Below are 12,446 nucleotides of genomic sequence, written 5' to 3' on the forward strand. Positions count from 1 at the left end.
TATCATCATAACAGTTCTTGAAAAGGTATGGAGTTTAAGATAGTAAGAGACAGAAATGAGACTCAAACATATGTCTGAAAGACTCCAAAGCCAGTGTATTTCACAATGTTATGTTATTGCAATCAACTCCTTTCTGTTCCAACTAAGGGGAAAGGTCTTTGCCAAATCTAAATCTGTTAGAGCTTATCAACATTGGATTGCTGATGATGCTACTTCTGGAACCAAATAGTTTTCAATCACTAAATGACATTCCAAGTCAAGTGCTTTCAGTACAGAGTTTTCATTGCATGAGACACTTTCTTATGTTTCATTGAAATAATTTTTTAGGATTCTGATGATGGAAAAACTAGAGGAAAAAGTCATGGGAAGACTTCATAAAACATTACACTGTTTCACTAGACTAGGCAAAGGTGAAAAAAGAAGACCGAAATTTAACTGTTGTTGTCTCCTTCTTTCGTTAACACATATTACTTTAGAGTACATGTGATATGTAAATTTATTCATTTACTTCTTTGTCCAATACTGGTATCTTGAGCCCGTATTTTATTGTTGGTTACTATAATAAGCCTAGAAATACCATGATGAGCAAGTACCTCCAAGGAGCTCAGAATTAATGCAAAAGTGCTTTCCAAGACTTGAGTTTACAATGCAGATTCCTAAGATCCACCGTCAGTAGTTTAGATTCAGTAGATGTGGGGACGGACCCAAGCATCTTTATTTTCAATAAGCCCCTGGGGTTACTGTGATGCAGATTGACTGGAACTATTCTCTGAGCAGCAATGATTTAATGGAAAGTACAGGCAAATAAGCAATTACAATAAAATATAAGTTCAACAGTAGCAGTAAGCACAAGGTACTATGGGATACATAGAGTATCTTCTAATACAGATTTAGGTTAAGAGAAGACAAGAATCAAGAGTTTCAAATCTTTTGTGGTGTCTCAATTTTCACCAAGGTTTTCTATCATAGCCACTGTTGAGTCACATCATCAAAAATGTGAATATACAAAAGAAAGGAAAAACATATCAAGGAAAGGATACATGAAAGAATCCAGTTTGAAGGAAAATATGCCCCAAGAAACAAAAATGTTTCCCACAAGTGCTTCATGCTTTGGAATAAATGAATGAGAGCCAAAGTCAATAAATTGAGGATTCGAATAGTAGACACTGATGGGGTTCAAGACGCACTACCCCAAAATATGGCATCTTGGTGTACTGTATATTTTAAGAAGAAATTTGAGAAAATGACGGAAGAAAGAAGGTCACTCTGACCTTCCTTTGCCCTTCTCCCTTGAAACAAGCATTAAAACCCTCATGTGAGAGGAACATCCTTGTCTCCAAAGAGAAAGGGATACCTGGAAGAATCTGAACAAGCAGGCCTTGTTAGGTTTCCCCAAGTTGACTATAATTACCTCTTACTCCTTGACCTATCCCACGACTGTGTACTCTTGATCAAACCTAGCATAAAAAGACTCAGGTCTAACTGTCTTTGGGTCTTCATTTTATTATGAAGTCTCCTGTGTCCTGTGAAGTTTATATTAAATAAATCTGTATGCTTTTTTTCTTTTTAATCTGTTTGTGAGTTTACTTTTCAGACCTAGCCAGGGACCATAAGCGGGTCGAGGAAAACTTTTTCCTCCCCTACAATACAAAATGACAGAATGAGACAAAAAGAACAGTGTAGACCTAAGGAAATAATTAAGGCTCAAATCAATGTTATTATATAATGAACACAAATTAGAAACAATAAGGCAAAATATCTAACAAAAATAAAATGATTGATGTGGAAGAAAGGCTTCAGTGTATGAAAATGCAAAAGACCATAAGATTAAAGAAACAGAAGAAAAATTAATAAATGTGCGTTCAGTGAAAGGGAACCAAAACAATGACACATAATGTTTGGGAAGTAGAGAACCCCACAGGTGGAAGATAAAATGTCTCTGGATTGAGAAAAAATTTTATTTTTGAGACTTGAAACATATTTTGTTCTTGGGCGGGGAAATTAAGTTTTTGAATTTCATAGATCAAGAACACCAAAGTAAACATATACCAGGAAATTACCCTCCCTTCCCCCCCCCCAAAAAATGGACATATATCAATATCAGAAAAGTTTGAGTTCAAGGCAAAAAGCTGTAAAGATGATGAAGAAGGGAATTTTATAATGATAAAGGTATGATCTACAATGAAGATTAAATCTTAAGAATCTTTATGAAATGACATTATTAAAATTATTAAGGCAAAGATTGCAGGAATTACTAGGATGAATAGATACACAAATCAAGTAGACAAAATATAAGTAAAGACATAAAGAATCCAAAAAACAAAATTAGTTAAAGAAATGGTGTGTATATGGACATGGATATATGTATATCTATCTTCCAAGAACTGCTTCAGGCTGATCTCATTCATTCTATTTTCATTCTATTTCTAAATATTTTTCAATTTCAGTTTTGACTTTCATTTTGAATAGGATTATTTAAGAGGGGATTTTTTTTGCATTTTATTTTTATTATTACTTGTTAATTAAACTCAGAAGTTATATTTTGTACTTTATTTAAATTTAGGAATTATTGAGGTAATCTTTGTGGACTAATTTATGGCCAATACTACATTTATACAAATTCTCTTATGACTTATCTGCACCCATTTCTATAAAATATCAAAGTCTGTGTTCTGAAAACATTATATAGGCAAATATGTCTATGCATACATATGTATTGAAAACATTTCCTTTATCAATTACACATACACAAACACACGGAAGGCTGTAACCTGACAACACAGAATAACCCTTTTTTATTCATTATGTTTCCAATTTATACAAATGTAAATTAGGTCACAATTAGTAGCTCAATAATTGCTACAATTTAAATGTATTACAAAGTTCAGTCTCTTTTTATTTTTTAATTTAATTTTATTATTATTTTTTTTTGGCTGCGTTGGATCTTTGTTGCTGAGCGCGGGCTTTCTCTAGTTGTGGCGAGCGGGAGCTACTCTTCGTTGCGGTGCGTGGACTTCTCATAGTGGTGGCTTCTCGTTGTGGAGCATGGGCTCTAGGTGCGTGGGCTTCAGTAGTTGCAGCACGTGGGCTCAGTAGTTGTGGCTCATGGGCTCTAGAGCACAGGCTCAGTAGTTGTGGTGCACGGGCTTAGCTGTTCCGCGGCACGTGGGATCTTCCCGGACCAGGGCTCGAATCTGTGTCCCCTGCGTTGGCAGGCAGATTCTTAACCACTGCACCACCAGGGAAGCCCCAGTCTCTTTTTAAAAAATTTGCAATAAACATACAAAAATTGGCTCTCTTTTACCACCATTCAAAATATAAAATCAGGATTGCAATTGCAGAATATTTAGAAAATAATGAGAATGAAAATATAATCAAGCTAAAGCAGTACTCTTAGAGGGCAGAGTATGTATTATGTGTAATATGTAATTTTATAAAAAGAAAACATAATAATATATAATAAGTAGAATACTTATATATTTTATGCATACATACACAGAGAAAAATTTTAGACAATAAATGTACCCAAGACAGTTCTCTGGAGAGAAAATCCCTGAAACGGTAAAATATATAGACCACAACTAATCCCAATCAAGAATAAGGAAAAGAAAGTACAAACGGTACAAACATGCAAAATTAGAAATGAAATTAAGTTAATAGCCAGTGTGGTGGATTAAAAACACCACAAATTCTTAGTCACTTCTGCCATCAATGGAGCAGTCTAAGTCCTCTTAAACATGACCTTTGAGCTTGGCCATATGACTTACTCTGTCAATGGAACACGTGTTGAGGGAGAGAGGGAATCAGAGACTTGGTACGTGCTTATGCTTTGGGGCTTGCCTTCTTGGAACTCTGAGACCACCAGGGTGTGAGGAAACCCAGGATAACCTACTAGGGGATGAAAATCCATGAGAAGAGAACCGTGGTGTCCCAATGGACAGCCAGCATCAACTTTCAGATATGTGAGTGAATCCATCTGGACCCTCGACTCCCCGTTAAGCGGTCAAATGACTGCAGCCACATGAGTGATCCCAGGAAAGGCCAGCAGAAGGACCTCCCCTATTGGCAACCCACAGAATCATGCTGAACAACAAACTGTTGTTTTAAGCCATTAAGTTCTGAAATGATTTATTGAATAGCAATAGACGAGTGGAACAGCCAGAGATATAAAGGACATTCAAGTGTTCATTAGAAGATACTTTGTTTATGAAGATTAATTTGATCAATGGAATAGAATAGAAAGTTCAAAAATGAAGACAAATTCATTTTGGAATTCAGTATATGAAGAGTGGAATCAGATGTCAGTGGTAAAACAGACAAAATAATAAAGTTTGTCGGAGCAAAAGTCTAGCCATTTGGAAAAAATAAAACTGATCCTCACTCCTTACACACAACATTTTCCAGATGACTCACATATTCAAGTGGGAACATGAAGTTGTAATATTATTAAAACAGGCGAGTATTTTCATAATTCTGGATTGGAGAAGGCCTTTCTGAGCAAAACACAAAAACTTAGAAGCTGCAGAGGATAGATGGGCAAATTTGACTACATGATAATTAAATTTTTCTGCTTGACCATTAAAGGGAAAAAAAGCCATAACGAAGTTTAACAACAAAAGGGAAAAACATTTAGTATTAATTTCCTTAACTGCAGCAAATTTCCTTTACATATTAAAAGTAAAGAGCTTTATAAATCAATCAATAAACATAAACAACCAGGTAGATAAATGGGCAAAAGATAAGTGAGTTCACACCAAGCAAATTCAAATGGTGTATAAATATAAGAAATGTATTTCAAACTCATTCATAGTTAAGAAAGACTGGTAAATAGTGCGTTGTTACCCTATCAGTTAGCAAAAACAAAAACATTTGATAATTCCAATTGCCAGCAAGAATGTAGAGAATCAGACCAATTCGTACACTGTTCATAGGATCTCTTTGGAGAGCAATTTGGTCCATCTATCAGAATCTCTGCTCTTAGATCCAGTAATTCAGCTTCCAGAAACCAATACTCTGTCGGCATACAAAGATATTGTACAAGGATGTTAACTCTAAAATATTAGGAATACCTAAGTGTTCATCGAAATAAAATTGGTTAAAAAAATTAGAGTTGGAATAGGAATTTGTAAAAAATAATCAAGTGAAAAAAGCATTTATACATTACACTAATATTTGTTAGACACAATTTACATGTCAGCATCTAGAGATCCACTTGATTCTTTTTAAATGGTTTTAGAATATCCCTTTATATTAATAAGGTTTACTGTCTGCGTTTACAGATATATCTATATCTATTTATCTATCTATGCGTATTACATAGAAAATTTCAGAATAGATGAAGGGAAACTCATTTTTCATTATGTATTGTCCTGAGCTGTTTAAGATATTTTAACCATAGGAAAATTTTAGTTACATAATAAAAAAGAACTTACTTCATTGTCTGCAATATGTTATGATGAGCTCAAACAAATAAATCTTGGGTATAAAACACCACATGTCATAGGGGCACCAAGTGCTAAATACTTGACACTTAAGAAAAGAATGGTATTACCAATATATACTGGCAAAGTGTTGCTTGCTGTGATTGTGGAGGTCAGTGAGGCCCACAGTGAGCTCTTTTCTTTCTAGGAGCCCCTTGATGGCACCCCACCCTCTTACCATCAGGGAGTAGACACAGAGTACTTCATGCTTATGACCATATCTGTGTCCAGAAGCCTGACGAGCCTTGGCCACTGTCACAACACACCCACCATTAAACTGCCAGCTCGACTAGAAATTTTGATGGTAGGAGGCTTCTAGCTGAATGACTTATTGACTGCATAAAATTCCTGATGCATCAACATAGGGTATAAAGGGGAGTGTCACAGATGAGCAAAAACGAACTAGGAGGCAAGTTTGTTCCTCTTTTTTCGTTTTGTTTTCCTGACTACTCCAAAGCCAATAGGAATGTGAAGGGTCTCTTTAGAAGAGAACACATTTTGATGCCTTCTTTTTCACAAGCCTCACATGAGAAGGAACAAAATCTTCTTTTTGACCACAAGATCAGCCTTATGGAATCCGAGTAAATAAAGCTTTCCAAATTGGAATTTCAAAATCAGAGCCATGCAGGGCACAATAAACAGTTTGTAAGTACAGACTTCAGCAAGGGCATAGAGTACACAGAAAAACAGATCAATAATTTCAAAGATGCCCACATAAACTGAAACATGATACAGATTAAGATTGGAAAAAAATATTGGTGTCATATTTTGAAATCATGTTTAACGCTTAATGTAAAGCTCATATGGTGTTAAATTAGTCCTTAGTTCTATGGGAAGTGCAAATGGTGATGGAGTAATTAAAGCACTCTCAACAAGAAGCATACTTTTGAATGAATGAGGTCATTGAAGGTTATTAAACCTTGCACCAGATAAGGCTGGTGTGGTGTTAGGGTAAACATTTATCATGCTTGTTGCCCAAACATGTTTCGGAGCCCACATCAAACAAAATGGATATTTCAAAGGACTAGTTAAGACCAGAAATAGGTACAGTTAATGATTATGCAAATTTGAACCTTTGGTTTCAGAGGTGAAAAAGTATATTTCAGTACCTGTCTCTCTCCAGCCTATTTTAGTCTCTATTGTTTGGCTCAGAATTCTTTATTATATTTTTATTTTTAAAAAACAGTACTCACATACCTGAAACTCTCAATTAGTTTTATTTTACTGTTAGGTTTTTGTTTAAGTTTTTTTAAGGAAAAGAAAGTGTATGATTTGGTATTTGGTGGCAAAATGAACATTTACAATGTTATACTGAGAAATAATTGAAAAGTTTTTTGCCACCTGAATTAACTTGTGTCTCCAAATGAACCTAGGTCAAAGATGAATGCACATCTTTGGTGTTATGGGGCATTTACAAATTCAGAAACACTTAGCAATAAGCAATGAAGTACATGAATAAATTTTGTGCAATAGTGGAAATGACCTCGAAACCAAATATATTAGCTTAAAATAAAACAATACACATTGTGTTATAGTAATGCTCCCCTTTCCTATCTCCCACAGTCTTTCTAATTATCTCTCATCTTCTTCCAACATATATTTGAAGTGATTTAGACATCACTTGAATAGATACTCTGTAGGACGTCAGTCATCTATACATTAAGATGCAAACTATTTGACTTAGTCTGAAAAAATAGATCCTGCTGGAAGAGAAGTAGGAACTAATTTTGAAATTTGAAGCAGTGGCTACCACCAGATTCTTGCCTTTTATGGCATTTACCTCTCAGTAGGCTACAAACAATTTTGTCTTGATTCACCTCAGTACTATTTATGCAGTTTACCTAAGAAAAGTGCTCAAAATGGTCAAGAGCAGCAAGCAGGTTAGAGGTAAGGCAAAGAAGGACGTCGTAGGAGAGAATTTTCAGGATAAAGTACTGTCTCTCCATGTTTTTCAAGGGTGCACACTTATTTCAGTTCTGTACACCTATCCAAAGAAGTTAATATTTTAGATGCAAGAGTTAGTACAAACATCTGAATAATGAACTCTACAGCAAGAACCTTGTGCTAAGTCCCTGAAAAGTCACCAGAAAAATCAGGACATTTTTTTGTACTTTGCAGTGCATCAAGGAAAAGGTTGATTAAGGATTTTCCAAGCCAAAATATCTCTGTTGTAAGCCAAGAGGACTTAATTCACTGGGATGTTAAGCCAGGATTCAGATTACTAAGGGAATGAGTCTGAGAAAACAAGTTGCACTTTTTAAAAAGTAATGGTTATTATTGAAAAAAAAAACAAAGACAAAATTGAAAAGGATTCAATTTGCATGAAAATTTATGGCTGGATTTTATTTAACTTTTTTAATGGAAAATTTTAAACATATACAAAACAGAAGAGTGTAAAAAATCCCCATATACCTCTCACCCACCTTCATTACTTATCAACTCCTGGGCAATCTTGTTTTATCTCTCTCTCCAACAACTTTTTTCCATATTATTTCCAAGCAGATTCTAGATATTTGTCAATATTTCAGTGTATGTATCTTTTATGATACTCATTAACAAAACATAAAACATATTACACCAAAACTAGCAATAATGTCTCAATATCATGAAAAATCCAGATGATGTTAAAATTTTCAGTTAATGTTATTAGCTTTTTAAAGTTTATTTGAATCAGGATCCAAATAAGGTATATATTTATGGTTGTTCAATATGTCTCTTAAGTTTCTTTAAATCTATAGATTCCCCTATGGCAGAACTTTTAAATGCAAGGTTCATTGATTTTTCTTCAAAAAAGAAAAAAAAAAAAAAAAAGGACAAAAAGTTTGGGTGAGGATGTGGAGAAATTGAATTCTTATACACTGTTGGTGGGATTGTAAAATGGTGCAACTAATATGGAAAACAGTGTGGAGTTTCCTCAAAACACTAAAAATAGAAACACCATATAAGCCAGCAATCCCACTTCTGGGTATATATCCAAAATAATTGAAATTAGGATCCCAAAGAGATATCTGCACTCCCGTTTTTTCACTGCACAATTATTCATACTAATCAAGATATGGAAACAACCTAATGCCCATCAACAGAGGAATGAAGAAAATGTGGTATACAATGCAATGGAATATTCTTTAGCCTTAAAAAGAAGGAAATCCTGTCATATGTGACAACATGAATGAACCCAGAGGACATTATTAAACGAAGCACTACAGACACAGGAGGACAAATAATACATGTGATCACGTGTATGAGGAATCTAAAATAGTCAAACTCAAAAGCAGAGAGTAGAATGGTGGTTATCAGGGGCTTCAGGGACAGGGAAATGGAGAGTTGCTATTTGATGGATATAAAGTTTCAGTTATACAAGATGAATAAGTTCTAGAGATCTTCTGTACAACCTATAATTAACAATACTGTATTATACACTTAAAAATTTTCCAAAGGCTAGATCTCATGTTAAGTGTTTTACCGCAATAAAAAAAAATAAAATAGGGACTTCCCTGGTGGCGCAGTGGTTAAGAATCTGCCTGCCAATGCAGGGCACACGGGTTCAAGCTCTGGTCTGGGAATATCCCACATGCTGTGGAGCAACTAAGTCCGTGTGCCACAACTACTGAGCCTGTGCTCTAGAGCCTGAGAGCCACAACTACTGGAACCCGCATGCCACAACTACTGAAGCCCGCGCACCTAGAGCCCATGTTCTGCAACAAGAGAAGCCACCACAATGAGAAGCCCGCGCACTGCAATGAAGACCCAACACAGCCAAAAATAAACAAATAAAATAAATAAATTTATTTAAATAAATAAAATAAAAGTAATATGAACTCATTTTAGAAAACTGCAACATTCAGAAAAGTGAAAATAAGAGAAAATCAGGAAATCACTCATATTTCTTTAAGTCTAACAACCTTTGTTTAATAATTAAAGACAATTTTGTTAGAGGTGGCATTTAACTTGCTTTTGCTTACACAAGGTCTTGACAGCACCAGCCAAGTACAAACAACTGAGGTCAAGTATCTACCCAAATTCATCTACATATTATTGTTTAACATAAACCTTTAGGAAACAACAAAAAGACTTTTTGAGAATGATGTAATACATGCTTTGGATAAGAATTTCACATTAACTTGAACTTAATGCATGCTACAAAATATAAAAGATATATTGTAAGATTCTAATATCGCATGTGATTAGGAGAGGAGCCCAGCCCCATCTGACAGAAATTCTTATTTTTCAAGTTCTACTCATCCTCTTTTGGGTTCTCTGCTGGTCTCAACTGGGGTGGGTCATTTCAGTGTGGCAGTGTACTTACTTATTGTCACTCTCTGTTTAGAACCTGACATAGAGTCCACTTTGCAAGCAGTTGATAAGGGAGCCTTGAGTCCCCACAATAAACTTGGCAAAATTCCTGCCATCAGACAGTTAGCTAATAGTTCCTGGGGAATAGCTACACTTTCTGTTTAACAAGCCCTACTACATAGCTTCAAGTAGCATGAGTCTTGGTCTGAACGGATCACTTTGTGTTGTTTTCTCTAAGACAGTGATGAACAGGACGCTGTGAGCTGTTGTTCCATAGAGAGAGCCACTTCTTAGTCGAGGCATGAGCTGAAAATGGATTCCTCTACTGGACAAACATATGGAGTCCTTAAGACTTCTCACGTAGGACCACTAATCTCCTACTTTCCTCATGGTGCAGAACCTCAGTGACTGTTCTGTTTAACCAGGTCATGCCTTATACTGTGCAAACTACATTTCAGTATCCAAAGACAACCAGACCTATTTTGGTCCATTAGTTCCCATTTTTTAAAGAATTTTTTTGTTGTTATAAAATAGTTGTTATTCTAGTATATATTCCTATCTATCTACCTATCTATCTATGTAATTTTGTATCCTGCTTTTTAGAATTAGTATTTTAATAAGTATTTTTCATTTGAAATATTTTGATGGTAGTTTCTTGTTGACATGAAAGAAAAGTAGCAATAAAGAAATTAGGCATAATATCTGAAGTTATTTTATACAGTAAAACATCTTTAGGGAAATGCTTTTCAGATTTAACATGAACACGAAAACCTGGGGATCTCACTGAAAGAAAGATTCTGAATTTGAGTTGGAGATCTCAGATCAGATCTTGTATTTCTAACACACGCCTAAGTGACACTGCTGACACTGGTCTTAGCACCACACTTCCAGTACAAGGCTTTAGATGAAGTCCTTAAACTACTAAATTGACTGCATCAGAAAAACCTAATTTCCTTTTACCATGAAGCTGATAGAGCAGTGTGGGCAGTATCACTGGATTTCAGCAGGATGCTTGACAGATTCTTGAGATTCTTTTTGGAAGAATAGAGGCAGCATATGGTGAGTGAGGCAGATATGAAGGGAGAGGTGGCTGGAAGGATTTGTAATGGCTTGATTGACCAAATCCAAATAATTGTTATTAATGAATTGATGTTTCTATGAAGGTTTCTAGAATCTCGTTGAAGAACTCCATCTTTGATTCTGTCCAGTTCAATAGTTTTAATAATGATTTGGTTGAGGACATGGGTGAAATTCTTATAAAATCTGCAGTTAAGATGAGCTGGGATGGAACCCAAGACAATAAATGATGACGGATGAGCAAGTACACTAAAACCACAGAGTGTGAGTAAAATGAGTTAGTGTCTCTGTGTATGTTTTCAGATTGAGTACTTTTAACTATGGTTATTAAAAACACATACCCAAATGACTCTGGTAAGGATAAACTTCCCATGAAAATAAGTGTAATAGGGGCAAATATAGGCTTCCCACTAGTTCAGAATACAGCCAGATGTTGTATGTGGAAAGAACGCAGGACCAGGAGGAAGGGACTCTGTTGATATCTAGCTGTGTGGCAATTAGCAAGTCACTTCCCCTTTTTGGACATCAGTTTTCTTAAGTGGCCCTAAAATTCCATACAGTAATTCAATAAGCACAGATGAGGCAGGCATGGCTTCCCTACAGTTCTTATGAGAAAGACTGGATAGTGTGAGTGACAGGGCTCCGAGTGAGTCCGTAAGTCTGTTGTGTGCTTCTGATGAGAGCTGAATAGAAGGTAACCTCAGGAGTGTATGACTCAGAACTTTCTGGAGAATATTCGTCAGAACTGTGATGTGGGAGCCAAAAAAGCAAGTATGATCTCAAAAAAAGAGGCAGCATAATATAAAGACAGAGTTGATAGTGAAGGGGAAGGTAATCCTGCCTTAACCTACCATTTCCAGAGTTGTGTTTTGGCTCCATCTGTGCTGTGCACTACAGTTTTAAAGACTCACAATAAACCAGTGTTCAGAGGATAGCAAAAGAATGAGAGTCTGTCATTTAAAGAAAGGATGAAAACAATTTGAAGGATTAACAAAAAGAATAAAAATTTGGTTGTGGGGTGTGTGTGTGTGTGTGTGTATTTGTCTGTGTGTGTGAGAGAGAGAGAGAGAGAAAGAGAGAAGGAGAGAGGGAGAGAGAGAGAGATGGAGTGTTTCATACTTTATTTTCCAATATTTGAAGGATATAGGGGCAGGCAGAATTGGATTTGTCCTTTGCGGACCTAGGGAACTACACTAGAACCCTGTAGTTGGAAAGTATAAGGAGAATAATTTCAGGTCCATGAAGGGAGCTATCTGTGCAGTTAGAGTGTGCAAAAGCAAACTCGTTTTCTCAGGAGGCAGCAAATTCTCTGTCCTTAGTGGACTTTTAATTAGAGCCTGGGTATGTTGTGGAGGAGATTGAAGCTTTGGATTGACCAGGTTCTTGTTTTATTCATTCATTCATTCATTCATTCGTCCATTCATTTGTGTGAATAGGACTGTGCCATTAAGCCATCCATATGGGAGGTTTAACAGAAAAAAAACAGTTTTCACAATTTCAGTTTATTCTATTTAATAGGAAAAAAACAGTTTTCACAATTTCAGTTCACTCTATTTAGTTGAAAGGTCAAAAATACCACAAAAGTCAATTATTACA

The sequence above is a fragment of the Balaenoptera borealis genome (assembly GCF_965194805.1).
Source record: "Balaenoptera borealis genome assembly, chromosome: 13".
Taxonomy (NCBI): Eukaryota; Metazoa; Chordata; class Mammalia; order Artiodactyla; family Balaenopteridae; genus Balaenoptera; species Balaenoptera borealis.